Below are 4,393 nucleotides of genomic sequence, written 5' to 3'. Positions count from 1 at the left end.
GGGCGGTGCCGACGCGAGCCCGGGGCTGGGGCTGGGGCTGCGGCTGCGGCTGCGGCTGCGGCCTAGGCCGGCGCCGAAGCAGCCGAGGGTGAGCGGCGCTGCGGACCGAGGCCGAAAGGGCGCTGGGGCTGAGGCCTAGGAGCCGCCGCCACCGCGGAGGCCAGACCGAGGCTGACGCTGCAGCGGGACCCGGGAGGCCGAGGGCGGGGAAGGGGAGGGACGAGATCGCGAGCGACGTCTCGCGAGAGCGAATCCCGACCGGCGCGCCGGATCCCGCCCCGCAGCTGCCGCGCGTGCGCACCAATCCGAGACCGCCCGCTTCGAGGGGAAGGGGGCAGAGAGATCTACGCGAGGCACTGCCGAGAGCATGCGCTCTCGCTCGTCTCCCACAGGGTGTGTGCGCATGCGCCCGGGTCGCCGGGCCTTGGAGAGTTGGAGGGGAGGGAAGGGGTGGGGTGAGATGGGGTGGGGCGAGGGTGGTTGGAGCGCCTAGAGTAGGGGGAGGTAGCTGTGGAGGGGATGAGCTCGGAGGAGTGGGGTGGAGACGGGTCTGACCGTTTATAGCCTCGTAGATATCCCAGACTGGGCATATGTGAATCTGTAAAATTGCAAAAAGTTGTGAAGACCGGCCCGGATTCGATTTATCCTTTTTCACATTTTCTGTGTTCTACACTCATCCACCATTACCAGCACCGCCGCCTCTAATGCCAATTATTCCCGTTCTTTCCTGAGAGAAGGGTCATTTTAATCCCTCCAAAGTCGAGAAGCGCGTGGCCTGGAATACAAGACAGTCATTTAAATGGGGGGGGGGGAATTGACCTCATGAAAGTCTCACCCCTTGTTTTCTTGGTATTGGATCTCTGAGCACCTGTGTACATTTCGTAGGTGTGCACATTTGGGAGGCACGTGGAAAGCGAGGCCGGCTCAGATGACACCCTCCAAGGTCCAGGCCCCCAATCTCCCATGGCTCAGTCCTGCCCACTTCGAATTAGCCTCCCCTCCATCTTTTTTTTCTTTTTTTAGGTTACTTTCTTGCTTTTTATGTGTCAGGTCCTGTGCTGGACACCAGAGATACAGTGTCAAAAATAGTAAGAACACCTAGAGCAATATAAGATTCTGGGAAGGTTCCATGCATGTAGTTTCCAAGCATGTAGGTTTCCAGAAACCTACAACCTCCAGATGGGTCCCTGGTCCAGATAACTCCTGAAATTAGAGGGCCCAGCCTCTCCAGAACATCAGCTAGTTCCATCCCCCTACCCCATATTACTGACAACCCCTTCCAACGTGAAAATGTTAGAATGGGCATAGCCCAAATACCCCTAAAGAGCGGGGGAAAGATAGAAGGTGATGGTGGAGTTATAAAGAGAAGGTGGGGTTTAACAAAGCAGTATGAGTGCTGAATCATTATATTGACATTTCTTTTAGTCTCTAGTATTTTAGAGCAGCTAGAAGTAAAAACCTAAAAGTGTGGAATTGTAATCCATACCAAACTCTGAAATCTGTTCTACAATTAATTGTTGTGCTGTGCTTTGAAATTTATTCCTTTCATGTATATATATTATTTTTCACGAAAAAAAAAGTTGATTTTGATGATAACAACAACAAAAAATGCATAAGATAAGCATACATTGTGGCAAAATGTCATTTGCACAGTTGTGGTCTTCCCCGAATTAAATCTGCTTCCCCCTAAGTCTGCTCTGCACCTTTAGAATAGAACCTTTTCAGCTTTGTCCTTCACTGTTCCCAAAAACCCACAATTCAGGCCTCAAATAATGCCATGTCCTTTCACAGCACTGGGTGTTTCCTTGTGTCCTGCCCAGCAATCATTCCCTTCTTTTATTATATTTGTTTTGTTTCAATTTTGGCTACATGTAGTCTTTTTTTTTCTAATTTTTAAAAATTTTTATTGAGCTACCAATTACATTTAATAAACATGGGGTTCTCAAATGTTCAATTCATTGAATTTTTACAATTGAACACATCTACGTAACCATCCCCTGAAATGAGACAGGCAGTACAATATTTCCATCACTCCAGAAAGTTTTCTCTGTGCCCTCTCCAACTTCACCACCACCCCCACCCCATCTCGTTTTTCAAACAAGAAAAAAAACGGGAGACTGATTTATAGCATTTGCCAGTTTCCACGGTGGAAATACTCCCACCTTGGATGATTTCCAGCTACCCTGAAGGCAGAAAGATGTGCTAACAGTAGGAGAAGTTTTTGCTTTTTTTAATGCAATTTTATTGAGATACAGTCACACACCATAGAAACCATCCAAAATATACAATCACTGGCTCCCAGTAGCATCACATAGTTGCACATACATCCCCATGATAATTTTTAGAACATTTTCATTACTCCAGAAAAGAAATAAAAATAAAACCCAAATCCTCCCAGCCCATACTCCTTATCCCCTCCCCCATCATTGACCCATAGTTTTGGTGTGGCACATTTTTTACTATTGATGGAAGAAAACCCCGCAATTGTTGAGCTATAACCCATGCCAAACTTTGAAATCCATTCTATAACTACTTGTTAACTGTACTTTGTGATTTTTGCATATGTGTTATATTTCACAATAAAAAATGTTAAAAAGGAAGAGTATTAAAATATTACTGTTAAATGTAGTCCATAGTTTGCACTAAGTACATTTCCTCCATATACCCCGCTATTCTAACTCCTTGAAATAATTTCATACATCTGCTGTAGTTCATGACAGAACTCTATATATTTTTACAGTTAATCGCGGAGATTGTCCACCCCAAGATTTACTGTTAGATGAGTAAAACGTGGATTAAAAATAATAAATAATAGGGGGAACAAATGTTAAAACAAATTTAGTAGATTGAAATGCTAGTGATCAATGAAAGGGAGTGGTCAGGGTCTAGAAAAAAAATAGGGGAAACAAAGGCTAAAATACACTGGGTAGATGGAAATACTAGCAGTTAATGAGAAGGAGGGGTAAGGGGTATGGTGTGTATGAGATTTTTCTTTTTATTTCTTTTTCTGAGTTGATGCAAATGTTCTAAGATATGATGGTGGTGATGAATATACAATTATGGGATGATATTGTGAGTTGTGAGTTATTGATTAGATACCAAGAATGGAATGATCATATGGTAAGAATGTTCATGTTTGTATGTTGTCATATTTTTTTTAAAAATCTAAAAAAAAAAAAGATTCCCTATTATGCATTCCCATATTTTCACCTCCAGCTTTGCTTCTGGTGATATATATGACTCTAAACTTCCCCCTTCTGGGTGGGGCCACGGTGGCTTAACATACAGAGTTCTTTCCTGCCATGATGGAGACCTGGGTTCAATTCCTGGTGCCTGCCCATGCAAAAAAAGAAAAAAAACCACTTTCCCTCTCCCAACCGCATTCAGCCCTATTCAGTGTTCTCACGATAACCTGCTACTGTCACAACATTTTGTTGTGTTACTAGTAAGTTCAACCTAATTAAACATTTTTCACATGTTAAGCAACCATGCCCCATTCTTAGGCAGTGGGATAAATTGTGCCTGTCCCTAGAGTTTCATATAGATGGAATTGTATCAGAATGAACTCTTCTATGTCTGGCTTGTTTTACTTAGCGCAACATCCGTGAGCTCACGCACGAGGTAGCACGCCACCGTAATTTGTTCTTTGCTCTTGCTGCACAGTCGTCCCTTGTACCTACTTTGGGACTTGCCCTCGCAATGGAATAGTGGGATTTTGTCCTCTTCTTGAGGACAGAAAGTGAACAGGATTTTCAACCTCGGATCCCCTGAGTTGGTTGCTTGTCCCAGCTTCCTAGAATTCCCAAGGCATAGATCTGTCGCTGGCTTATAGATAGCGCCTGTTGCATTGACACAGGTTCTAATTGTTTGTCTTTTTTAGGTTCTCATTCTTTTAGTGTGCTTTCCTTTCTACTTACTGAACTTTCTGAGGGCAAGGAAGATGCCGGAACTTGTTTCCTCTTTTCCCAGTCCAACTTCTTGGATATGTTTTATGCATGATATATATATGCTGCAAGGATGAATTAAATACATGTGCTCATCCTAGGTTCTCTGCGCTTGTTATAAAACATTCACTTCTACAGCTCATGAGGTTACAGGGCAGATTTACAACCTCCACCCACTTTCTATCTTTATCACCAAGCGTGTTTTCTTACCTAACCTCTCCCTGGTGGTACATATATTTCCATTTATCGCTGGTTCCAATCACATCTTTCTTAGTACATCTGTTCTCTGATGTACTACAGATTTGGGTGTCTTCTTGGCTCCACCCCACCCCCACCCCACCGCCCCAGGAAATAAATTCCTAATAGCTTTGTTGATAGATTCCACTCAAGGTGACCTTTATCTTGTTTAGGCACAGTCTAAACAAGATAATATTAATATCACATCTGTA

The sequence above is a fragment of the Tamandua tetradactyla genome, chromosome 11, assembly GCF_023851605.1.
Source record: "Tamandua tetradactyla isolate mTamTet1 chromosome 11, mTamTet1.pri, whole genome shotgun sequence".
In the NCBI taxonomy this organism is placed as follows: Eukaryota; Metazoa; Chordata; class Mammalia; order Pilosa; family Myrmecophagidae; genus Tamandua; species Tamandua tetradactyla.
The sequence above is the reverse complement of the archived record's forward strand: the minus strand, read 5'-3'. Positions refer to the sequence as shown.